Below are 27,889 nucleotides of genomic sequence, written 5' to 3'. Positions count from 1 at the left end.
GTATGGAAATTAAATGATGCTTTTGTAAAATGGTGTTTGAAGATACATATTTTTTCTATTTTTAAAGTATGTATAGTTAGTGTGAGTTATTATCATTTGAGAAAAAACTAAATCACAGACCAATACCCATAGAACCAGTCATCCTGGATGTTAGGAATGAACTGTGTAGCCATATTCACTGAACCCGTGTCAAGCCAAAAGCAACCAATGGACAGTCAAGTAGTTCTGAACAGAAATAGAGTAATTAATATAAATATTTATCAAATGTTATGCATGCCATAAAATGATATTTTATTCCATTAAGCTAGTTCTTCTCAAAAGCCAGAACATCTCCATTTGCAAGCTAACTTGATTGTTTCTAAATATCTTAGAATTTAGATATTTAAGTGTTAACCACAGTCAATGTGATAACCAACGTGAATACATGAGAATTTTACCCTCCTGATGTAGACTATTAGTATTTGTTAGGTAGGTCAAAATAGTTTATTTAAATAACTTTTCATAGAGATATTTACCCTAGGAGCATGTTTATTTGATCCAGAATAAAGACTTTATATCGCAGTGTGGATTTTGGAGAGAGAAATCAAAGAAATATGTGAGAACAATTAATATGAATTAATGTAAGACCATATAATTGAATAAAAGAGTAAAGTGTTTCTTATAACTACATAAAAATTAGAATTTAATGTTTTACTTAACATTAGATCTTGAGTGTCTAATACAGACATGGCTAGCATATAGTTAAGTATTTCATGATTGCCGAATGAAAAATAAGGAAATGAATACTTCAAAGCTACTTTTTAAAAAGACTCATACAATTCACTATTAGACAATGGTGTACTGTTCTCAGACCTAAGTAAAAAAATATTAGTTTATTACTTTCAACTGGGTGTCCCAGTAACAAGAAAATAAGTACTTTCAGAGTTCTGTTATTTCTGGTACTCTTCACATAAAGTTAAAATTACTGCTCCCATAACTTATTTATGCACATTTTGAACAACTAGTTAACCTATATTAGGTAATTCTTGGAAACAAAGCAAAAACCAAACAGCAATTATAATCAATTGGACCTTATCTTTTGACTATATGTTGAGTTATTGAAATATGCCTTCAAAGGGTCCTATCAAAAACACTAACACGAGGCAAGGAAAATGTGTTACTAACAATACACAAACTTAGTTTTTCTGGCTCTGTGGTGGTAACAGAATTTGCATCTCAGCTTTTAATTGAATTTTTTTTCTATTACCTGGTGACACTCTTATGAGCTAAAACCTGTCAGAAGTTTTCCTGATCATTTCATTCAGCTCATTCTTCTGCTATATTTATAGACACACGCCAGATGTGCTCAAGCAACAACTGTTTCCCAGGGCATGGCTGTAAATGCTTCATGATGTACTTGGATGGGAATTCTACATACAAAATACTGAAGCAGCCATTCCTTTTGCATGGAAAATGAGCCCAAAACCTCAGTCACGATGACTGAGGAATCATGATTTCTCAGAAAAACTGACTTGGAAAAAAAAGGTAACTCAAGAATACCTATTAATTCCCAGTTCTTTGGTATTTATAGCATTTCCAGCTCAAGCCCTTGAATAAATTCATCCTCTTTGTGGCCATTTCAGAATACAAGTGCTGTAGAAAGCACCTTACTTTCTTTCATTGATATTGTTTTAACATACTAAAGCACCATGACTTTAGTATTGACATTTCTGTTTAATGTTTCTACAACAAAATTCTTCTTCAGGAAATTATTCTCTTAATAATTTAAATTTTTTAATAATAATGACCTTATAGAGAAAGAAAACATTGATTTATAAAGGAGTTGAATAATGTATATAGGTTGGTGTGATTTTTAACATTTGTTATGGAATATTTATTCATTACAAATTATGAGAATAATGAAGAAAAACAGTAAAAAGAAAAATGTGTATATTTAACATGTTTTCTCTTTCTGTTTATTTTCCTTCTGTGTATACATTTTAAAATATGTACATCTTATATAAATCTATTATATTTTTCCATGCTATTACATATTTCAATTAGTGCCTACTTAAAATTTTTAATAACACTTATTAAATGCTACATAGAGGGTGGGGCAAAGTAGGTTTACAATAATAAGTACATGAAAAAGTTTATTCTTGTATTAATATTTATTAATTATTGTATTATTTTCCAACAAAAAAAGTATAAACTTACTTTTGTCTTACCCTGTATTTTTAGCCATACTTGATATCCCGCAACTTGTCCCTTTCTTTTGTAATCAAAACTATGACTTTTTTCTTTCTTATATTTTCTATCACTTTTATTTCTAGAAATTCCACTCTCTTCAATAATATTGTCTTATTTTTAATAATTTTATTTCAGAATATTTAATTATTAAATACATGTGAGATTTACTTAACTAGAGTGTCAATAAAAATTCTAGCTGAGTTAATATGTGTAATATATATTTTCTTTTTTCCTTACACTGATATTGCTATTGAGGTTTACAATAATATTTAACATAGGATATTCTCACTGATATTCTAATGTATGTGCAAATTTTGCTTTGTGTTTATTATTGTTGAATTTATCTTATTTATAAGATTTTATTTTATCTTAATATTTAAATTTTTTGGTCATGAAGTCATAACCATAAAAGTAATATTAAACTTTCTCCATTTTATGTAGTGCTTATTAACATTCAGAAGACAAGCCTCTAACTTTTACTACATAAGTCTACACTTGCTATTGTTCTCATGTATTGTGGCTATTTTGTGAATTATTTCATTGGGAAATTGATTTACTTCTTTGTGCCTGGAATGTTAATATCCATTCCCTCAAATCTGAGAATTGAAGTGTAATTTAAAAAGAAAAGACACCCATCTCTGTAGTTATGCTTGTAAAGTGAAACAGAAATCAAAGCATTTGTTCCTCAGGGTGGGTATAATAACCCTACCTGTAGCAAACATTTTTCATTTCACCTATCTGGCCAGCAAGCCTTTAGTCTTTTTTTGCTGTCTGCGCTATATTTCTTCAGGCATTATTATAGACATGCCCCATCACATACAGCTTTGTCTAGACTGTCAGTGAAAGTACCCAAAGTACTGGGCACAGGATACAGGCAAGGACAATCTGTATCCTTTTATGCTGGAAAATTTGGATCTTGAACTAAGGTTACAGGAGGTTTGAAAATGATGGGCCTGTTTCATTTCAATGGGAAGTTTCTAGAGACATTTCCTGTGACATGCACTCACTTTCCTGATGTTTTTAAATTCTACAGACTACTTACTTTCCAATAATTTATTTTATTTTTTTATTATTCTTTCTTTATCCTATTTCTAATTTTTTAAATATTTATGTCAAACTTAGATAGAGATGATTTTTGGTACTTAAACACAGAGAAACCTGAAATAGTTTTTTTTTTTTTAATTAGAAAAAGAGTAATAAACTTTTAAAGTCAACTCTAAACATCTGATACACTCTAATAATTTAATAAATATTTTGAAAATACTTTAAAAATATTAATTGCTAAATTACTGAATTATCTTTTTAACTTTTAAGAATTAGAATATTTTTCTAAATATACATATTCACATAACATATGTGTCTGTTTTGTGTATGTGATCTCTACAAAAAGGCATGTTTTTTCAGATGTTCTTGATGTTAAATGTAATTGCATGAATTATACATATAAATATAGGTATATAGACACATGCATATTGTTGTATGTGTAATTTTATAGCTTTTTCTTTTTAATTTTGTGTATTATAAAATTTAACCTTTTAATATTTTATGATACATATTGTTCAATATGATAGGTATAATTAATTATTTCCTAATTATAAATACTTAGAATATTTAAAATTGCTTATTCTTCTATTTAAAATAATAAGAGTTAGATTTGATCCAAGAAGTGAAAAAAAATGCTTGGTAATGTATAGTAACTTATTTCACATTTTTATATATTGGGACAAATGAAATAAAAGAGCAGAAAAGATTAATATTCTTTGTATTTTTAAGTCTCTTTAATAATATATGTAAACAATCATAATAATTGAAGAACTTCAGAACGGATATTTGTGTAAACAAGATATTTTAAATTTGTGACTTTATTATATTACTAAATAAAATTAAACTTTGTGAGCAGAAACTCAATTCAAACTAGCTTTTTCATCAGTTTAGCAGGAACAAAACTGTTAGCTTTGACTTCGCCAATTATTATTCAACTGCTTTTATGTGGCTCTGCGTATTTTCACCAAATTATATCATTTTAAAATCATTTTAATTTAATATATTCTTAGAAATACTCTGGGAATTTTTAATTACAGAGAGTTGTTCTCAACAACATTAAGTATTCTATATACTTAGTAAAACATTCAGAATTAGTTTCTAGCAGAAAGAGGTAAACAACACATACCACCAAATAAATCATAAACAGCTATAAAATATCTCAGGTTAGAAAGACATGGAAAATTTACAGTTTTGGATTATTTTCAGAAAGTTTACATCTCTATCTCATAATTAGCTTCCATATATGCATTAGATCACCAGTATCTATACATAGAACTATCTTCAGAAAGCATTTTTTCCCCAGAACTATGTGGCAAGTATTGTGTTCCTGTTTGTCCAGTGCTTCTGCCTCAAGTCTATCCATTAAACCACCAATTTCTACACTAAAAAGATTTTCCTATAATAAAATGTTATTGTTTTAAGTATGCTAATGACTTTATGTGTGGGATAACAGTAAAAATGAAAATAATATACCCTTTCCTGGTGTGTGTGTGTGTGTGCGTGCGCGCACAAATATATTTCCAAATTTTGTCTTCTCCAAATGACTTCTGTTTAATTTACTGAAATGTAAAGCAACTTTTTGATCAGTTTCAACCTTTACTTGATTTGATTTTGTAATCCGAAATAAAATTTACCTCTGACCAAACCAAAAAATGGAGAAAATGAGAAGAGTTCTATAATCCAGTAGCCAGAGATTGTGTATGTATATAAAGTTTTGAAAAATAATTGATATTGTCAGTCAGGTTTCTAATTAAGGAATAGAACAATGTGAGAAAAAATTTTTGTAATTTTTTAAAGATTTTTTATATGACTTCTTGTTATAGGTTGATGGGAAAGACAGGGAAAGAGGTGATTATGAATAAATATTCTACCTATCCACCCAATATTTCAAGTCTTTGGACTCGGCTGGCAGTTAAAATCCATATACTTACATTTGAGTTTTGAAAAATTGTTTAATGAAAATTTCAATTATTTTAAATTTTACATAAAATAGTAAATTATATTAAATAAATCATCAGACAAAAATTTCTTATTATTAATATTAGGGATATTTATTTATTTGTTTATTTATTTATTTTCTGAGTCACCCCTCCCCTCCTGTTGCCATCTTGGGTAGAACCTGCAGGCTCTGTTTTTCAGCCTGCTGGGTGCTGAAGAGATGATACATGTCTGGATGGTGGGTCCTTGAGGGTGCCCATATGTAAACATTTCCTGAGGTGGGTCCATATTAACCAGAGCTTCTTAAACCTCTACAGGTATGTGACTTGCCTGAGGGCCTTGTTAAAAATGCAGACTCTGAGCCACTTTGTTGAGGGGAGGGGACTGAGACTCTATTTCTGACAGGATCCTAGGTGATGCCCATGTCCCACATCTAGCGCTATGTTTAGCTGTCCCTTCTGGGTGGACAAATGGCAGACCCTCAAACTTGCATTCTCTCTGGAGAATGCTCTGTGGGGACCTCTGCCCTGGCCTCCCCAGCCGTGCTCTGATTGATCTTGGATCCTGCCCCTGTTCACAGCTCTGTGGATCCCTTGCTCTGGCATACAGTCCTCCATACTGCACTGATACCTGGGGACATGCAGGCATCTTGGGTGTCTTAGCTTGAGCTGCCATAACAAAATGCCATAGATCAGGTGGCTTAAACTTGTCCTCACATAACAGAGAAGGAGGTATATGCAATATTTTAAAAAATCATTGCTATTTACATAAATATACTATACAGCAATGTTTAGTTTTAAAATTCACATTATAAAGCTAGTGTTTGTATCTCATTGTGACTAAGGAAACACATGTGTATAATTCAATAATTTATATAATGTTAACATTATTATTGTATTTGACAAATTGTAAAAAAATTTAACATGATATTGATGCTTGCTAAAATTGTTATGTTTCTCAATATATACTTCTAGTAATGATTAAATACTAGATGAATCTAACTAAATTAATTTAAAAACTGCTTATTTAGAAAATATTAATTGCACACCTAATGAAACCAAGGGTCCTTATTACTTTGATTAAATTTAGTTTTATTTTATTTTTAAAGTCTTTTTTATTGTTTTAATCTTTATTGTATTCTTCTCAATTAACATTTAGTTCCATTATACCCTACTTCTTCAGCAATCACCACATTGTTGTCCATGTCCATGAGTCCTTTTTCTTTTTTGCTCAATCCTTCCACCACCTCCATTTCCCCTACAAGCTGTCATCCTGCTCTCCATCTATGAGTCTGTCCCCATTTTCCTTGTTAGTTTTTTGTTCATTAGAGTCCATGTGAGTGAAGTCATATGGTACTTGTCTTTCTCTGACTGGCTTATTTCACTTAGAATAATATTCTCCAGGTCCATTCATACAGTTGCAAAGGGTAAGATTTTTTTTTTTCTTGTTTTATGGCTAAGTAGTATTCCATTGTGTAAATGTCCCATAGTTGTTTTATTCATTCATCTACCAATGGATACTTGGGCTGCTTCCATTTGTTAGCAACTGTAAATAATGCTGTAATGAACATAGGGGTGCTTATGTTCTTTCAAATTAGTGTTTTGGATTTCTTTGGATCTATTCCCAGAAGTTGGATCCCTGGGTTAAAAGGCAGATCCATTTATAATTTTTGAGGTATCTTCATGCTGCTTTTAAATCCTAGCTCTAGATATATAATGCTTTCTCAGTCAATACCCCTCAGAGGCCTAACCCTTTTTCCAGATTAGTGCTGCAAGAATGTTTAAAACATGCATTACCTTACTACTTAGTCAGGGGCACTGACCTCTTTTCCCTTAAATGATCAAGTAAAATAAATAAATAAAGACAATAGCCAACACAACAATAACTATCTGCTGTGGATAAATGAAAATTATACCCATTTCTGTCAGATTGGCAAAAAATATATTTTTTGATGTTCTACAGAATTTTAGTAATTAGTTTATGTGTGCCATAAAGTGAAAAAAAGGTTGAAAATTTGAAAATCACTGTCCCAGATAATCAGCAACCCTGGAGGAAGTAGAAGGAAGTAGCTTGGACCTAACTAATGGTCACTATGGTCTGCCCCTGGCAAGTTAAAGATAACGTCTTCACCCCAGTTATGTTTCACTTCCTGAGGACTAAGGTGGAACAACCTTCTTGCTACTTTTCCATGAGACTGTACAGAGGGATGCTGGAAAAGACCTCAGAGCTATTCTCAAGACCTGAAGAGATGATTCATTACCTTTACTTAACCTCTGACAAATCAGCTCCCAGTACAACTCCAAATCCCAAAGTGATGTTATCTTGTGATATTGCCTTACATAATTTTTAACTTACAAGCCATCAGGGAGTTGGGGATTTTGAACATTAGCTTTCTATTCTCCTGGTTGGTGCCGTTCATCAATAAAATACCCCATATTTCTTCACTGAAATACTGGATATCTAGTGTTTGGCTCTGCTAGTGCCCAATGGATGTACTCCTTCTATTCTGTAGCATTAATATTTATCAGTGACCATTCAGCCACAGGGATACAGGAATAAATGAAATAAATAAAGCATGGAACACATAGAGCTAATTTTCTAATATAGAGAATAAAAGAAATAAATGTAAACAAAACAGATGGCAATTTCAGATGTTTTATTAAGGAAATAAATTTAAAGGATAGATAGTTTAAGCATTGTAGATTGAGTGTTGATTTATACAGCATGGTAACACAAATCCTGTTTAAAGAAAGCCAAAACTTAAATGCTAAAAGACAAGAGGTGAAAATTATTCTTGCAGATCAGAAAGAATTGAAATTTCAAAGATCCTGAGGTAGAGATATGTATAGTAAACTTAAGGGACAGACACAGGAAGGGTTTGGCTTCACATTCCTGAACAAGGCAGAACTGACACTGGAGAAGCAAGCAGAGACCATATCTGCTAAGGCATTTTCGTGTTTGCTCTGGTGTGTGGAATTCATTACACAACCCAGAGGAAGTGATAGCTTCAAGGGAAGCTTTGAGTGGTTGGCAATGGAGTATTTCAGAGTGGATCTGATGAAAAGCTGTGGGATTCTAGACAGAGTATAGTGAGATACTGCATTTGATGTAGAAACAAATGTGATTCAAACTAGGGTTGGAGATGTAACAAATAAAAATAGAGAATTTCAAATAATATTGTTAGTATAAGTATGTTTCATGCAATATTTAGGACATACTTTTAGCAATAAGTTTTTTTGTTATTTATCTAAAATTCTCTTTTATGTAAGTACCCTGAATTTCATCTGGCAAACCTAAGATCCTTGACATTCTTTGAGTATCTAGGGACAAAACAGTTCCATGGACTTTGAGGGGAAGACCATAGAAAGAGTTTGGTGTGGGGGTGGGATGGGGACAGAGAATCAATAATTCTGTGTTGAAGATGATCAGTTTGAGAGGCATATTAAACATTCAAATGGAAATACTAATATCAGTTGAAGAGAGAAACGGGGTTTGAAATAAAAATATAGTGGTCATGTGCATGCAGATGCTATTTTAAATTGTGGGAATAAATTTTCTTGCCTATGTTTTCCTCTAGGACGTTTATGGTGTCATGGCTTACATTTAAGTATTTGATCCATCTTGAGTTTATTCTCGTGTGTGGTGTAAGTTGGTGGTCTAGTTTCATTTTTTTGCAAGTCCCTATCCAGTTCTCTCAGAACCATTTGTTAAAGAGGCTCTTCTCACTTCATTTTATGTTCCTTCCTCCTTTATCAAATATTAGTTGACCATAGAGGCCTGGGTTTATTTCTGGACTCTCTATTTTGTTCCACTTATCTATATGTCTGTTCTTATGCCAGTACCAGACTGTTTTGATCACGGAGGCTTTGTAGTATTGTTTGATATCTGGTGTGATTCCTCCTGCTGTGTTCTCACATAACAATATCTTCACGGATACATCTCCTAAGGCAAGAGAAATAAAGGAAAAACTAAACAAATGGGATTACATCAAACTAAAGAGTTTCTGCTCAGCAAAAGAAAATATCAGCAAGATGAAAAGGAAACCAACCATATGAGAAAACATACTTGCCAATGACATCACAGACAGGGGACTGATTTCCAAAATATATAAAGAGCTTATATGACTCAACGTCAAGAAAACAAACAACTCAATTACAAAGTGGGCAAAGGACCCGAACAAACACTTCTCTGAAGAGGACATACAGAAGGTCCATAGACACATGAAAAAATGCTGAACACCATTAGCCATCAGGGAAATGCAAATAAAAACCACAATGAGATACCATTTTACACCTGTCAGAATGGCCATCATCAACAAATCAACAAGCAACAAGTGCTGGCAAGGATGTGGAGAAATGGGAACCCTACTGCACTGTTGGTAGGAATGCAGACTGGTGCAGTCACTATGGAAAACAGTATGGAATTACCTCAAAAAATTAAAAATGCAACTGCCTTTTGAACCATCGATTCCACTACTAGGATTATACCTGAAGAATCTTGAAACACCAATTCGAAAGAACTTATGCACACCTATGTTCATTGCAGCACTGTTTACAATAGCTAAGTGCTGGAAACAACCTAAGTGCCCATCTGTAGATGAGTGGATCAAAAAACTGTGATACATTTACACAATGGAATACTATGCAGCAGAAAGAAAGAAGGAACTCCTGCTGCTTGCAACAACATGGATGGAACTAGAGAGAATTATGCTTAGTGAAATAAGCCAGGCAAAGAAAGAAAATTACCATATGATATCACCTAATACAGGAAACTAAAGAACAGCCCAAACAGAAGAGCTAAATAGAACAAAGAGCAGAATAGCAGTCAATAGGGGGGAGGGGGGAGGGAGAGAAGGGGGATAAGTAAGGGAAGGGTTTAGTCAAAGAACGTGTATAAATGACTCATGGACACGGACAACGGGGAGGGATATGATTGTGGAAGAATGGGTGGGCTGGGTGGCGGAGAGAAATGGGGGGAAAATGGGACAACTGTAATTGAAAAATCAAAGAATAAAATAAAAAAATAATAAAAATAAATAAATAAAAATAAAATAAATAAATAACTAAATAAATAAATTGTGGGAATACCTGCTCAATGGTGAAGAAGGTAGCCAGAAAGCTAGGGGGCAGGAGAAAGAAACATATGAGAGTGTGGTTTCACAGAAATCTAGGGAAAGTATCCTATACCTAAATGAGGAGGAATTATTCCATACTATGAGAACAGAAACCTAACTATTGGTGGTTGTTGGATTTTAAGTGAAGTATGAAAAACCCAACTGAGATGGGTTAAATATGGGGGGCAGGGCAAGCATGAGGAATATTAACTGTGTTGTGAAATGGTGCGATGATTGGAGAACAAAGAAATGGTGTCAGAGTGAAACAAGGGACCATGGGATCAAGTAAAATGTTTGTTCATTTGTGTTTTCAAGCTGAGTAGGATTAACACATGTTTCCATGTAGGTGAGAATTTTCATGAGCAACAGAAAGTGAAGCAGATTATACATAATATTTGCAGAAGGAAAATCCTTCACCAGTTGAACTTGTATATATTCCTGAGCTCAGAAAATGGAGACTAAGTGTGTGCAGACCAGTGAAGTGGTGACTCTGGTCAGAAAATGAGTACTTATATTATTTTATATATCTTCTAATAGGCAGCAGAGCTATAATATTTCAAAATCAATTATGTGAACTATAAAAATATAGAAACATCTTGAGGAAAATATACACATACATCATGAAGCATGTTTGTTTTTTGTCTCATCTTTTAGTCTAGATCAGAGAGCTTTCTCTGGAGCTTTGAAAACACTTCTATCACAATTCAGATTAAGTTATACTTTCATTGTCATTCTACTTATGAAGAGTAATTATAATTTCTAATTTACCTCAATTTAAGCCATTAGTCCTTGGAGATTTTAGTGTGCAATAAATGATGAATGAAAGAGTTAAAATTTTAGAAAAAAAATAAAAAACAATCCATGTGTCTCTGGCATTTTGGACAAACCACTGCTTACCCCACAGCCTCTAAATAAATTGATTTGTTTGTAATTCAAAGACTGAGCAAAAATACAAATAGCAATGTATTTTATAACATTGACAAGTTGTTTCACTTCTCTAGGTTTCAATGTTTCACAAAGTGAAAAAGAATTTAAGAAAGTACTCCAGCTGATTAAATTTACAATATTTTATGCCATTTCTTGGGTTTTATCATCTAAACTTTACTTTGACTAACCAACTATGTACAAAAATGATCTTGATTTTCAAATAATACTCAAACTTATGATGGTAGAAAACCAGATTCTAAGGTGTTATGTCCCACTGTGTGACATTATGACATTTAAACACTAAAATTTTAAAATTAATATTATAACCTATTGATGCTGTAACATGTTATTACATACTATTTACAGATATGTATTGTATTAATGGTGACCGATATTGAAGTGGTTTGCAAATCACTACATAATATTTTTCTTAATTGTTCTGAAATACACTAAGGGATTCTCTAAAATAAAAGCCATACAAATAAAGATGTTTATAGAATATCTAGTTTATGTCACATTAACCTACCCCTATTAAAATCTACATGACATTGAAACATAAAGATGATTTATGCTTACCTTGTATCACAAAAAATGGTCATGATTTATTGCATTTGAAAGAATTTATAGAACAATATTAGGAGGCAGAGTCTGAAAAAATTTAAGATGATTATTTTCTATTTGATGTAAAGGAGATAAAATTATAAATTTTTTACTATTTCAATGAGAATGACTCATTAAATATTAAAATTATCACAACAATGTTATGGCTATAAATTTTATAATATGGAATTTCAGAGAAATGAGATGTTTTGTATCTTGTATTTGGAAAACAAATTCATTCTGGAAGTCTTTTTTTTTTTTTCCAAAAATATTTTTCACAATAGCATGAATCAATTACCTATTTTAAATGTTATTCAATCTTAGAAGGAAAATAATAGAATATATGTAATTTTAATAGTCACATATGGTTAAAATGACTATTTAACTTTTCCATATCAATGTGAATAAAAATTTAAGTATGTGCTCTACTAACTTACTCTTCCTGTTTATAAGTGATGGTTTGTTCTATCATTTATGGCTATATATGTAGGCGTCTTGTAATGTACATTGCCCGTTTTTGTAAGTTACTCCACTGGAAATGTTTGCAAAAGAAATGTTTTACTTCCCAGAGGTCATTGAGCATTTCATAGGACTACTTGCAATATTTATCATATTCACTCTGTTCATGTTCAACTTATGTTGCCATTTTAGATAGTACTTGCTTGCATTCAATGTGCTTTGCTAGCTTTTATGTTGGTTCTACCTAGAAGTACTGAGTTTTTGCAAGAATTGCTGTTTGATATTATTAAACAAGTATTTGAGAATTCTTATTTATATGTTCCCTATAACTGATTTAAAAAATGTGGTAGATGGTGGAAACCATTTAAATGCCTAGAAATAATGTCTATACCAGATTAAGATATCAGATATAGAGTATAGGAGTATTATAACTTTTCTTTTGGTGTATCAACATATGAAAAGAAGTACTCTTTCTTCAACCACTTTCTCTTCAACAGTGTCTCAGAATTTTATTAATATGAAACTATGTTGCAAATTTAGGTGATCTACTGGCAGACCCCCAGAGCTTCCTTTAAAATAAACTTCAAGCCTGAGGGTTCCAGAAAAATCTTAATTCATTACACACAATTTTCATCACTTGCATACTGACTGGTAAATTAGTTCATGTACATTCTGTAGTTATGCATTTTGGGGGCAACAATATTATTATTATTATGAAAACGTTTTGGGTAATCACCTTCCAAAGTATTTTTAAGCCATGTTAGATAAAGCACAACTGGTATTTTAGCTTTCTAAGGAAAACAATTAAGCTTTCTCTATTTTTTAATCATTTTTTAACTTTTCAATTAGATTTGACATAAATTATTATATTAGTTTTAGGTGTACAGTCTAGTGATTAGACATTACAAAGCTTAATAAATGATCATCTTGATAAATCTCACATGCATCTGACACCATTCATAGTTATTAGACTATTACTGACTATATTCCCTATGCTGTATTTTACATCCCCATGACTGTTCTGTAACAGCTGATTTGTACTTCTTCATCCCTTCATATTTTTTACCCATCCCCCCAACTCCTTTCCATCTAGCAACTGATATAGATATCTCTGTATCTATAAATATATGAGTCTGCTTCTGTTCTGTTTGTTGGTTTATCTTGCTTTTTTAGATTCAATTTTTAATAGATATGTATTTATTGCCATTTTATTATTTATATTTTGATCCTCTTAAAGGCAGCCTTTTAAAGTTTCATATAATACAGGTCTGGTCATGATGAATGTTTAAGGTAACATTTAAAACAATAACATATATAACTGAGGATAAATCAATGTTGATTCTTTGATTTATCTGTATTTAATTTGGGAATTGTCCTAAAATAAAAATTTTCTCATTTACTGTGATATGTTAAGTATTATTTGTTGTATCATCCAATATGAATATGAGAATTTATAGATTTACATATGAATCTAATTTAGTAAATTTTATATGAAGAAAAGACATTATTAAATATACTATTACATATTTTTTAAAGACCCTAAGAATGATAATCCTAACAGATTGATAATATAAAAAAAAAATTCTGCTGTGTCCACAAGGACTAATATATAAAACAGCAGTCCCCAATCTTTTTGACCACAGACCTGTACTGGTCCTTGGTTTAGGGGTTGGGGACCTCTGATCTAAAACATATAAAGAACTCATACCACACACACACAGAAAACAGATATCCAATTTAAAAAATGGGCAGAAGAACTGAACACTTTTCCCAAGAAGACACACAGATGGCCAATGAGAAGATGCTCAACTTCACTAGCTATAAGGGGAACACAATTGAAAACCACAATTATAAACACTTTATACCTGTTAGAATAGCTATTATCATTTGACAAAAAATGACAAGCATTGGAGAGAATGTGAAGAAAAGGGAGCCCTCACATACTGCTGAAGGGAATATCAATAGGTACAGCCATTATGGAAAACAGTATGGAGATTCCTCAAAAAATTAAGAGTAGAGCTATCATCTGACCAGCATTCCCTCTTATGGGTATCTACTCCCAAAATTTGAAAACACTTATTTCTGAAGATTTATGTACACTAAGTTTATTACAGCATTATTCACAATAGCCAAAATATGAAAACAACCTAAATGTCTTCGACAATTGATTAAATAAATAAGTGGTACATAAAACAGTAAAATAAGTCAGACAGAAAGTGTCAAGAACCAAGTAGTGTCACATAGCTGGGGTATAAAACAAAGAGCAACAAATGAACAAAGTAACAAACTCGTAAAAGAAAACAGAACAGTAGTTACCAAAGGGGAAGAAGGTAAGACAAAAAGGATAAAAGAGGTCAAATATATGGTGATTCAAGGGGCCTAGACTTTGGGTTTTGAGCACACAACGGAGTACAAGGATGTTGTATTATAAAGTCATACAACAAGAATTTATATAATGTTATTAACCAATGTTACCCCAATACATTTTTTTAAAAAATGGAGATAGGTAAGAAGCAAAAAGGAATTCAAAGTCACCAAGAAAGGAAATGCAATATGCCTGTATGTCATTTTTGTAATCTCAAAATAACTACAGAATAATAAATATATGAGCCACGGAAATAAAAGTCTATGCTTGTGTTGACATAAACCAACTTGTCAAGATGTCAAGACTGATATGATAATGGTTTTTCTATAGTAATATTTTTCTTTGCTTTTTTTAAATGTTCTATCTTATTAAGTGTCACTTTTCTATCTTATTATAAAATTAATTAAATAATTACATGTTTTAAAATTTTGTACCTTTCTATTTTTGAGTTACATATAAATGTATAGTTATTAATAGAACTGTGACTAAATTTGTTCAATGATTTTTTAAATTTTATGTTTTCTTTAGCATTAAATAATTTTAACTAAATTATTAATAAAATGACTGAGTTCAATACTCTTATCTATACCTAACATTAAGAAAAAAATTACAAGTCAGTGAAAAACATTAGAGAGCCCAGAAATAAACCCATGACTTTGTTGTCAATTAATACTTGACAAAAGAGGCAATAACGTACAACAGGGTGAAGATAGTCTACCCAATAGATGCTGTTGAGAAGGTTGGACAGATACAGTAGTCCCTCTCTATATCCCGGTTCATTTATCACGGCCTCACTGTATTGCAGGATTTTAAAAAATATTATACTTTATTATTTATTGTGGATTTTTCACTATATTGTGGGATTTTGCAGTACTGTATATGTATGTTGTTAAAGTTATGTAGGTTTAAGAGTGTAGAATATGTTTAAGAACATAAGTAGTGCATATAAAAGTGTGGAAAAGTTTAATAAGGGAGTGGGAAAGGTTAATAAGGGACTGGGAATGGTTTATAAGTGTGTGGGAAGGGTTTATAAAGCCTTAAGATATATATAAATACTAAAATTAATGTAAGGTTCCTACTTTGCGGGTTTTCACCTATTGCAGGGGGGTCTAGAAAGTAATACCCATGATAAGTGAGGAAATACTGTACCTGTTACAAAAATACAAACAAAAAAGAAATAAACAAAAATTAGATCATCTTCTTACACCACACACAGAATAATCTCAAGAATTAAAAACTTAAATGTTAGACTCAAAACTATAAAAATCCTAGAAGATAACATAGGCAGTAAAATATCAGGCATTTCTCATAGCAATATATATATATCTATATATAGATATAGATATAGATAGATAGATAGATATAGATAGATATATTGCCACAGGAAAGGGAAATAAAAGAAAATTAATGAATAGGACTACACAAAACTAAAAATTTTTTTGCATAGCAATAAAAAACATTATCAACAACAACAATAAAAACCCACTGAAAGGAAGACTATACCCACCAGTAAAATATCTGATAAGGGGTTAATATCCAAAATTTATAAAGAACTTATAAGACTCAACACCAAAAAGATAAACAATCTGATTTTAAAAATGGATCTGAACAGACACTTCTCCAACAAGGATATACAGATGGTCAATAGACATATGAAAAGTTGCTCAATGTCACTAATTATTGCATAAATACAAATTAAAGCAGCCTAAGTGCCCATTAGTAGATGGGCAGATCATCTACACAATGAAATATTATGCAACAGAAAGAATAAGAAACTCCTACCTTTTGTGACAACATGGATGGAACTGGAGAGTGCTATGGTTAGTGAAATAAGCCAGGCAGTGAAAGAAAAATACCATATGAGCACACATAATACAGGAACCTAATGAATAAAACAAATCAACCAACAAAATAGAACCAGAGGCATGGAAACAAGGGACAGACAGTGACCAGAGAGGAGAGGGAATGGGGAAAAGAGGGTAAAGAAGTGAAGGGTCTAGTCAAGGAACTAATATAAATGACTCATGGACATGGACAATGAGGTAGGATATGACTGTAAGAGAGGGGGGAGGTGGGTGGGGCAGAAGAGAGCAATGGGGGAAAAATTGGACAACTGTAATAGAAAAACAATAATAATGAAAAAGGACCTGCACTCTTGTGTGGGTAGGGGTAGACAGGGACTAGTAAATGAAAAAACAAACAAAGAAAACAAACAAACAAAAAACCACAATGAGATATTACCTAACATCTGTCAGATTGGCTAAAATCAATAAAACAACAAGTGTTGATGAGGAGGCGAAGAAAAGGGAAACTGTGTGCACTGTTGGTGGGAATGCAAATTGTTGCAGTCACTATGAAAGCAGCATGAATTGCCTAAAAAAATTAAAAAATGGAACTGTCTTATGACCTAGCAGTTCCACTTCTGGGAATGTATTTGAAGAAACTAGAAACAATTCAAAAGAATGTATGCATGTTATGTTCATGTACTATTATTTACAATAGCCAAGATTTGGAAGTAGCCCAAGTGTCCATCAGTAGATAAGCGGATACAAAAGCCATGGTACATTTACACAATGGAATAGTACTCGGCCATAAAAAAGAAGGAACACTTACCCTCTGCAGCAGCATGGATGGACCTGGAGATCATTATACTAAATTAAATAGCCAGTTAGAGAAACACGAGTACCATATGGTTTCACTGATATCTGGAATCTAAATAACAAAATGGACTGATCAACAAAATGGGGACAGACTCATAGAGAACAGACTGACAGCTCTTAGAGGGGAGTGGGGTGTCACATCCAGACACTACAGTATAGTGATTACCAGAAGGAAAGTCAGTTGGGAGAAGGTAAAAGAGGAATGGAGGATAAATGGTGATGGAAGAATACCTGACTTTGGGTGGTGACCAGATAATACAATATACAGATGTAATTAATAAAATTGTGTACCTGAAATCTGTATAATTTTATTAACTAATTTCACCTCAATAAATTCAATTAAAAATTAGGGGAAAAAACCCCACAACAATTGTATCTACTTCAAAAATTGTGGATGAAAGATAATAAAGGAACTTAATATCAGAGCAGAATAGAATATATGAATGTAACATATTTAACATTGTTTCCTTCTTGGGTTGAGAATGAAGAAATTTTATATGAAAGCAATTCCAAGAAGTGCATTGTTTCATATGACTAAATTATTTAAATCATTTAATTCTCTTATTTGAATAAAAAATAACAATAAATTCTTAAGTCACTTATTAATGAATCATAAAAGGTTAAGAAAAAATATTTGTAAAAAGCAAATATTTTTATCTGCACAAGAAAATAAAATATTACTTTCCCTCTGGAAAATTACTCTACGTTTTAAGAACGTGAAACTTTGCTTCAATTTTTAATCTGTTCAGTAAAGAGCATAATTTACCTCATCCTAGGTATCAACATTAAAAAACCAGCTGGTGGCATTTAGGCAACTGCAGTGACTGGGAGGAGGAACCACAACATGAGGCATATTTGGGGCAGGAGGGGAACAAAAACAAAAAAATGAGAATCCCAGAGATGAGAACCTGCAGGCTTCTTCTAATTTATAGGAATATGTAACCCATAATCCCAATTCCATTATTGTGCACCATGGGAGTTTGGTGTCTTACATTTGAGGTCTGGTCCCAGTTTAGTCAGAATTGCCACAGGGGTCACTTGAGGAGCAAATGAGGCAAGGGAGATATAGACAACAGTTAGATTAGATAGGTATAAATATATAGATAGAGATACAGGTAGAGATAGATGATACAGATATAGCTATAGATATAGATATATAGATCCCTTCCTTAAAAAACTAAAAAGGGAATTGTTGAAGGCCAATATACTATAGTTTTACTTTATCTTCTTTTTGGAGAGAGATCAACGATTTGACATTTTTACTAGACTCTAAACCTTCATCATGTACTTATCCTTATTGCTGTTTTTATTAGCATTTAATTGTTCCAATTATTGGCACAATTCCTTTCATTTAGTATAAAAACATTAAATCTAGATCAGTTATATTATACAGTTACAATCTTTTCTTTTTTATCATTAATTGTTTATGTTCAACTCATTCTATTTAATCTAATTAACATAATTCCACATAATTATGAGTGCAGGAATGACACAAGTTATTCCCAAGTTACTTTAGTCATAACATATTAAAGGAAATACTAAAATAGTGTCAGAGTTCAATTTAATTATATATTATAATAAAATCTGCATTTTTAAAATGTGAATTTTTTTCTTTTTTTTTATTTTATTTTATTTTATTTATTATTTTTTTAATATATTTTATTGATTATGCTGTTACAGTAGTTCCAATTTTTTCCCCTTTACTCCCCTCCACCCAGTATCTCCCTCCCCCAGCATCCCCCCCCAAGTCCATACCCATGGTTCGTAAAAAATAACTATCCCTCCCTCTCAGATATTAAGACCCTTTGTAATCTTGTAAAGGACAATGGGCGAAGGTCTCAAGCTCCTCTAGCTGCTTCAAGCTGGACATGGTCGTCGTCCTACCTACCCTTGGGTCCAGAAATCCCTAATAAGAGTGGGGGTGTGGAGGGGAGGGTGGCCTTCCCACATGGGGAAGGATCATGCAGACTCCAGGTCAGTTGGCTGTCTCCGGACAACGGCGTGCTTGGTTTAGCAGGCTGGCATCCTTGTTGTGTTCTGGGGGCAACAGATTTGGCAAAAAGGGTTAAAAAGCATCATTCAATCCATAACTACTAGGTGGCAAAAGGCAGGGATTAATTTTTCAATGTTCCACATTAGGAGAAAAAAAAAAAAAAAAAAAGGGCTTCTTTGGAGGAAGGTGTGCTAGGCACATCTCTCCTGTCCAAAACCCTTTTGCCCATTTTATTTAGTTTGGGCTGAGGGAAATAGTTTATGTTTCCCCCCTCTCAGACCTCTGGGCCCTTTCTGTCCAAGCCATTAGGATAGAAAAGAGAATTCAGTTTTAAAGTGAAGCCCACAGACCACCCCATTCTTCACCAACTCAGCCATTTAGTTCAGCCAAACTGTTGAGTCTCCGGAGGCAGCGCTGCAGAGAGGATTAAGTGAGGCTTATGCGTACAGACAATCACTCAGGTAATGCGGTCATAGGCTTATGCCCTTTGAAAACAGAAAACACATGTTAATTTATGTAACATATCCAACAAAAAAGTCTCTAAATCTGTAAGACTGTCTTATTGGGAAGACATACAGTTGCAAGGCACTTGACATTCTACTTGCCTGCAACTTGAATCTCTTTGGTGCTATCACAGATATGGTTTAATTTTCAAGTGAAACCATTTTTTAAATGAGAAGAAACTTTTAAGACGGTTAGCTGCCCTACTTTACAGTCTGCCACTGATCATTGTGATTTTCCTTGAATACTGATTTTTCTCCCTAAGATTACTCTCCTTGTCTTTAAAGGGATTACATTAAGTCCATTTTTAATTTATCCTGTTCATTTGCATAAGCATAACAAGAGCAGCAAATGATCACTTATGATCTTTAGTTCTGTTTTGCTGGAACTTACCCAAGGAACATTTAGGGTGGCCCTCAGTCTGCTCTTCAGTGCACAGAAGCTGGGCCACATACCTGGCATTCATCCTTGCCTGTACACACCTGTCCTTTCCAAGTCTTTCTGGTTTTCCATTGTGCCTTAAGGTCCCTTCTAGCCATCTTTCAGGAAAACAACCTTCGTTCCTTCCCTGGAGAGATTGCTGTGGACCGCACAACCAACCATGGCAGCAGGCCTTTTATTTCGTGGGCTTTTATTACCTTTGAAAGTCATTCCCAGTTCCTTAGGGCTTTTTGGTAACAACATGAGCCCAAGCATGTCTCCTTTAGGCTTGACATTCCAGTCAAAGGCTTGGTCAGAAAAAGGAACCTCTATTAACAACTGGTCTTATTAGGTCTATGCAAAGAAACTTAAGTCATTACTTACTTGTTTAGAATGCCAAACTCTGGAGAGATCAAATAGGGAGAAAAATATACAACGTGAAGGAAAATCTTTGTCCTAATATTCACTGAACTGGCATTTCCATTCTTCATATTTTCATTTTCCCCCACTAAAAAAAATTTTTTTGTTTGTTTTTCCATTACAGTTGTCTCTCTCTTTTTTTATTTTTTTTCCCCTCTTGCTTCCCTGTATCCTGCCCCTCCCTTCCCCCACATTCAGTCTCCACTCAGTTGCCCATGTCTGTGGGTCATTTATACATGTTCTTTGATTTTACACTTCCCCTTCTTACCCCCTTTTCTCCCTCCCCCCTCCCCCCTTGTTACTGTTAGTCTACTCCTTGTTTACATACCTCTGGTTCAATTTTGCTCATTTGTTTGTGTTGTTCATTAGTTTCCTGTAATAGGTGACAGCATAACGTATTTTTCTTTCGTTGCCTGGCTTATTTCGCTAAGCATAATTCTCTCTAGTTCCATCCATGTTGTTGCAAATGGTAGAAGTTCCTTCTTTCTTTCTGCTACATAGAACTCCATTGTGTAAATGTACCACAGTTTTTTGATCCACTCATCTACAGATGGGCATTTAGGTTGTTTCCAGCACTTGGCTATTGTAAATAGTGCTGCTATGAACATTGGAGTGCATAGGTTCTTTTGAATTGGTGTTTCAGGATTTTTCGGATATAATCCCAGTAATGGAATTGCTGGTTCAAAAGGCAGTTCCATTTTTAGTTTTTTGAGGAAATTCCAAACTGTTTTCCATAGTGGCTGCACCAGTCTGCATTCCCACCAGCAATGCACCAGGGTTCCCGTTTCTCCGCATCCTCTCCAGCACAAGTTGTTTGTTGATTTGTTGATTATGGCCATTCTGACTGGTGTGAGGTGGTATCTCATTGTGATTTTTATTTGCATCTCTCTGATGGCTAGTGATGTTGAGCATATTTTCATATGTCTATGGGCCCTCTGTATGTCTTCTTTGGAGAAGTGTTTGTTCAGGTCCTTTGCCCATTTTTTAATTGGGTTGTCTGTCTTCTTGGTGTTGAGTCGTATGAGTTCTTTATATATTTTGGAGATCAATCCCTTGTCTGAGATGTCATTGGCGAATATATTTTCCCATATGGTTGGTTTCCTTTTCATCTTGCTGATGTTTTCTTTAGCTGAGCAGAAACTTTTTAGTTTGATGTAGTCCCATTTGTTTATTCTTTCCTTTATTTCCCTTGCCTTAGGAGATATATCAGTGAAAATGTTGCTACGTGGGATATCTGAAATTTTCCTGCCTATTTTTTCCTCTAGGACTTTTATGGTATCACGGCTTACATTTAAGTCTTTGATCCATTTTGAGTTTATTCTGGTGTATGGTGTAAGTTGGTGGTCTAGTTTCATTTTTTTGCATGTCCCTGTCCAGTTCTCCCAACACCATTTGTTGAAGAGGCTCTTTTCACTCCATTTGATGTTCTTTCCCGCTTTGTCAAATATTAGTTGACCATATGAACCTGGGTTTATTTCTGGGCTCTCTATTCTGTTCCATTGATCTATATGTCTGTTTTTATGCCAGTACCAGACTGTTTTGATTACCGTGGCCTTGTAGTATAGTTTGATATCAGGTATTGTGATTCCTCCTACTGTGTTCTTCTTCCTCAAAATTGCTGTGGCTATTCGGGCTCTTTTTTGGTTCCATATAAATTTTTGAAGTATTTGTTCTAGGTCTGTGAAATATGTTGCTGGTATTTTAATAGGGATTGCATTGAATCTATAAATTGCTTTGGGTAGTATGGACATTTTAATGATGTTGATTCTTCCCATCCATGAGCATGGTATATGCTTCCATTTATTTGTATCTTCTTTAATTTCTTTCTTCAATGTTATGTAGTTAATGACAGTTTTACTTCCTCTTTTCCAATTTGGATGCCTTTTATTTCTCTTTCTTGTCTGATTGTGGTGGCTAGAACTTCCAAGACTATGTTGAATAGGAGTGGGGAGAGCGGACATCCTTGTCTTGTTCCTGATCTCAGGGGGAATGCTCTCAGTTTTTGCCCATTGAGTATGATGTTGGCTTCAGGTTTCTCATATATGGCCTTTATTATGTTGAGGTATGCTCCCTCTATTCCCATTTTGCTGAGAGTTTTTATCATAAATGGGTGTTGTACTTTATCAAATGCTTTTTCTGCATCTATTGATATTATCATGTGGTTTTTGTCTTTCATTTTGTTTATGTGGTGTATTACGTTTATTGATTTACGAATGTTAAACCATCCTTGCATCCCTGGGATGAATCCTACTTGATCGTGATGTATGATCTTTCTAATGTGTTGCTGGATCTGGTTTGCCAATATTTTGTTGAGGATTTTAGCATCTATGTTCATCAGCGATATTGGCCTGTAGTTTTCTTTCTTTGTTGTGTCTTGACCTGGTTTTGGAATTAGGGTTATACTGGCTTCATAGAATGAGTTTGGCAGTCTTCCCTCTTCTTGTATCTTTTGGAATAGTCTGAGAAGGATAGGAGTTAGTTCTTTCCTAAATGTTTTGTAGAATTCACTTGTGAAGCCATCCGGTCCAGGGCTTTTGTGTGCTGGGAGTTTTTTGATTACTGCTTCAATTTCACTAGCTGTTATTGGTCTATTCAGACTTTCTGCTTCTTCTTGATTCAGTTTGGGAAGACTATAGGTTTCCAGGAATCTGTCCATTTCCTCTAGGTTGTCAAATTTCTTGCCATACAGTTGTTCATAATAATTTCTTATAATCCTTTGTATTTCTGTGGTATCAGTTGTGATTTCTCCTCTTTCATTTCTGATTTTATTTATTTGGGTCCTCTCTCTTTTTTTCTTGATGAGCCTGCTTAAAGGCTTGTCAATTTTGTTTATTTTTTCAAAGAACCAGCTCCTACTTTTGTTGATCTTTTGAATTGTTAGTTTAGACTCTATGTCATTTAATTCTGCTCTGATCTTGATGATTTCCTTCCTTCTACTTGATCTGGGCTTTGCTTGTTGTTCTTCCTCTAGATCTTGTAGCTGTAGGGTTAAATTTTTTATTAGATATTCCTCTAGCTTTTTTAGGTAGGCCTGTATTGCTATGAACTTTCCTCTTAGGACTGCTTTCGCTGCATCCCATAGGTTTTGGGTTGTTGTGTGTTCATTATCATTAGTTTCCAGAAACTTTTTGATTTCTTCCTTGATGTCATTGTTAACCCATTCATTATTTAATAGCATGTTATTCATTCTCCATGAGTTTGAATGTTTTTGAGTTTTTTCCTTGAGGTTGATTTCCAATTTTAAGGCATTGTGATCTGAGAAGATGCTTGATATAATTTCAATTTTCTTGAATTTGTTAAGGCTTGTTTTGTGTCCTACCATGTGGTCTATCTTTGAAAATGTTCCATGTGCACTTGAGAAGTATGTATATTTTGCTTCTTTGGGGTGAAAACTTCTATATATATCGACTAAGTCCATTTGATCTAGAGTGTTGTTCAGTGCCTCCATATCTTTGGTGTTTCTTTGCTTCGAAGATCTGTCCATTGTTGACAATGGGGTGTTAAAGTCCCCTACTATGAGTGTGTTGTTGTCTATATCTTTCTTGGAGTCTTTCAAAAGTTTCCTTACATATTTGGGTGCTCCTAAGTTTGGTGCATATATATTTATAAGGGTTATATCTTCTTGATGGATTTTTCCCTTAAGTATTATGAAATGCCCTTCTTTGTCTCTTTTTATGGACTTTGCTGTGAAATCTGTTTTGTCTGATATAAGTATTGCTACCCCGGCTTTTTTTTCATGTCCATTTGCTTGGAATACATTTTTCCATCCCTTTACTTTCAGTCTGTGTAGATCTTTTGTTCTAAGGTGGGTCTCTTGTAGACAGCATATATGTGGGTCATTCTTTCTAATCCATTCAGCTACCCTATGTCTTTTAATTGGAGCATTTAATCCATTTACATTTAAGGTTATTACCGATAAGTACTTATTCATTGTCATTTTTCCCCTTTGTACTCGTGTTCTTCTCTGTCTCTCTCTGTTTCTTTATCTTCTTAGAGCAGACCTTTTAGCATCTCTTGCATTGCTGGTTTGGTGGAGATGTATTCTTTTAGCCTTCTTTTGTCTTGGAAGCTCCTTATTTCACCCTCCATTTTGAATGAGAGCTTTGCTGGGTATAGTATTCTAGGTTGTAGGCCTTTGTTTTTCATTGCTTGGAATACTTTTTGCCATTCCCTTCTGGCTTGTAGTGTTTCTGCTGAGAAATCTGATGATAGCCTTATTGGAGTACCCTTGTATGTTATTAGTTGTTTTTCTCTTGCTGCTTTTAGGATCCTCTCTTTGTCTTTGAATGTTGCCATTTTAATTATGATGTGTCTTGAGGTGGGCCTGTTGGGGTTCATCTTCATTGGGACCCTCTGTGCTTCCTGGACTTGCGTGACTCTTTCTCTCGTCATGTTAGGAAAGTTTTCTGTCATTAGTTTTTCAAAGAGGTTTTCTATCCCTTGCTCTTCTTCTTCTCCTTCTGGAATTCCTATGATACGGATATTGTTACATTTCATGTTGTCCTGCAGCTGTCTTAGAGCCTCTTCAGTCTTGTTCAGTCTTTTTTCATTTTGTTGCATTGTCTGGGAGTTTTTGTGTAGGTTGTCCTCCAGCTCGCTGATCCGATCTTCTGCTTCCTCTAGCCTGCTTTTAATTCCTTCTACTGTGTTCTTCAATTCAGAGATCGTATTTTTCATTTCCTCCTGGCTCTTATTGATAGCTTCTATGTCCTTTTTCATGCTCATGTAATTTTCTGTGAGTTCCTTGTAGTTTTTCTGGAGTTCTTTGAAGTTTCCGCTGAGCTCATTCAGCTTCTCCATAATCCATGTTTTGAATTCCATATCTGATAGTTTGCTCCCCTCTATTTCATTTAGCACTCTTTCTGGGGATTCTACCTTTCCTTTTGATGGGAGGTTGTTTCTCTGTCTCCCCATTTTTTTGACTCCTATTGTTTGTTGGTGCTTCTTGGAATGATCTGCACTTCCTGGATCTGCCTCTGGTGGCGTCAGATCATGTACCAGTCTGGCCCTAGGCAGCCTGTTGGAGACTTCCAGGGATCTACTGTTGTTGTCTGTCTTCTTTGATTGTTAATCTATTCAATCTGTGATTAGCTGTCAGGCTTAAGAACTGTGGGTGTGGCAGCTTAATTCCTGTAGGCAGGGCTTTTGCTTCCCCTCAGGCTGATGCCACTTGGAGGGGAATGGTCTACCCGCAGTACTGGGGATGAGTCAGCACTGGGACCCAGTCAGCTGCTCCTCCAGTTCTCCCCTCAAAGCCACCGTGCCAAATTCTCCCCAAGTGTCTCCAGTCCTCTCTGCCTTCCCTCTGCTTGAGCCCAGGGTAAGTGGTGGCCAAAATATTTTCGTATGTGATCCACTTAAGAGCTCTTTTTCTCCTGCTGTTTCTCTCCGGCTAGCAAGAAAGCCTGTGGCTTTTCGCTTTTCACAGCTGATACTATTTTACTTTCCACTCTGTCGCTGTAGGCTGGGAAGCCCAGCTGGGGGTTTAGACCCTGCCCTTCTCAGGGGGAATCCCCGGCTGCTGAGCTGTTTCTCAGTCCCTTCAGCAGCCACCCGTGTGAGCCCAGCCAGCCCTTCCGCGTCTCCGCACTCCCTACCGGTCACGTTGTGATGTAGCGGCCTTTTCTGTCTCTCCGTGGTTATAAGACTTCTTTCCAGCTAGTGTTCCGTTGGTTATTCCAGATGATTTCTCCAAAATTAAGTTGTAAATCCAGACTGGTCCTGGGAGGAGGTTAGTGTAGCTTCCACTTACTCCTCCGCCATCTTGGATCTTGAATTTTTTTCTTAATCATTATTTAATTCTTGTTATAGGCAAGAAATTGGAATACCATTTTTTCATATAAGTAAATCAATATCGAATAATGAATAATTTTTCTCAAATGTTACAGAGTCATTTTATATAAGACATGAGGATAAGAACATTCCTTTTAGTAATCCACATAGTTATTTTTTTCTACAAATATATACTGTATTTTCTCTGTTAGTTAAAATTTCAAAATGTAAAGTCATAGCAAAAATGTTTTAACATCTCTACTTCAAGTCCCTTCAAGTTCTAATACTTAGGAAAAATTGAGGGATTGTCGATAAGAATCATTTTTAAAAATACTATTTCTGAGACTACTAAATGAAAAAAAAAAGAAGAAAGGAGAAAGGAAGGAAGGGAGGGAGGAAGAAAGAAGAGGAAAAAAGGAAAGAAAAAGAAAGAAAGAAAGAAAGAAAGAAAGAAAGAAAGAAAGAAAGAAAGAAAGAAAGAAATAAAGAAAGAAGAAAGAAAGAAAGAAAGAAAGAAAGAAAGAAAGAAAGAGAAAAAAGAAAGAAAGAAAGAAAGAAAGAAAGAAAGAAAGAAAGAAAGAAAGAAAGAAAGAAAGAAAGAAAGAAAAGAAAGAAAGAAAGAAAAAGAAAGAAAGAAAAAGAGGGAGGGAGGAAGGAAGGAAGGAAGGAAGGAAGGAAGGAAGGAAGGAAGGAAGGAAGGAAATAGAGAGAAGAAAAGAGAGAGAGAAAGAAATACATTTGCTATTTCACATCATACAGACTGTAAAAGATAAAACCAAAAGGTTATTTGCTGATTTCATTTTAAGCTAATACTTGTTTTTATTAATGTGCCAAAAGTATTTTAGTAGTTTTTAAAGTTTTTTTCCCTTTAAAGAGCCTATTACCCCCACAAAACAGTAAGCCAAGTAACTTAATTATAATATGTCAAAGCTTAAGAGCAAGCATGCACAAAGCATCATTATGAAATTTCAATAGCACTGAGACCTGCTCAAGTTAACCTGCCAACTATATATTCCATTTGCAAGTAAAATTTGCCCTCTATCCTAATCAACTGCTCTAGAGCTGATTATTTCTCATTTATTTAATGCTATCTGCCAGGCCTCCCAAATGTTTTAGTCCTTATTTTAGGACCATCTCAGACTCATTAGCCTTTTGCCTGACAGTGCCAATGTGACTGTCTGACAGTCTGAAACTTGGAGATGTTATGCTATTGAGTGTCAAGATCTTTCCAGAAAAAGGTGTTTAAAAAATATATATGAACATATATTTAAATAATATCAATGTATGCAGCAAGGTAAAAAAGTGAAATATTCTATATTATGTCTAATGTATCAGAATATCACTTTTTTCAAATGCAACCAGAATAAAATGATGTGTGTTTTCCATGAATCTGAAAGTAATATCATTTATGAATTTTTTCACTATCAAGTATCCTTCTGCAATAAGCT

This window comes from Furipterus horrens, unplaced genomic scaffold (genome assembly GCF_987537825.1).
Source record: "Furipterus horrens unplaced genomic scaffold, mFurHor1.1.pri manual_scaffold_1, whole genome shotgun sequence".
Taxonomy (NCBI): domain Eukaryota; kingdom Metazoa; phylum Chordata; class Mammalia; order Chiroptera; family Furipteridae; genus Furipterus; species Furipterus horrens.
The sequence above is the reverse complement of the archived record's forward strand: the minus strand, read 5'-3'. Positions refer to the sequence as shown.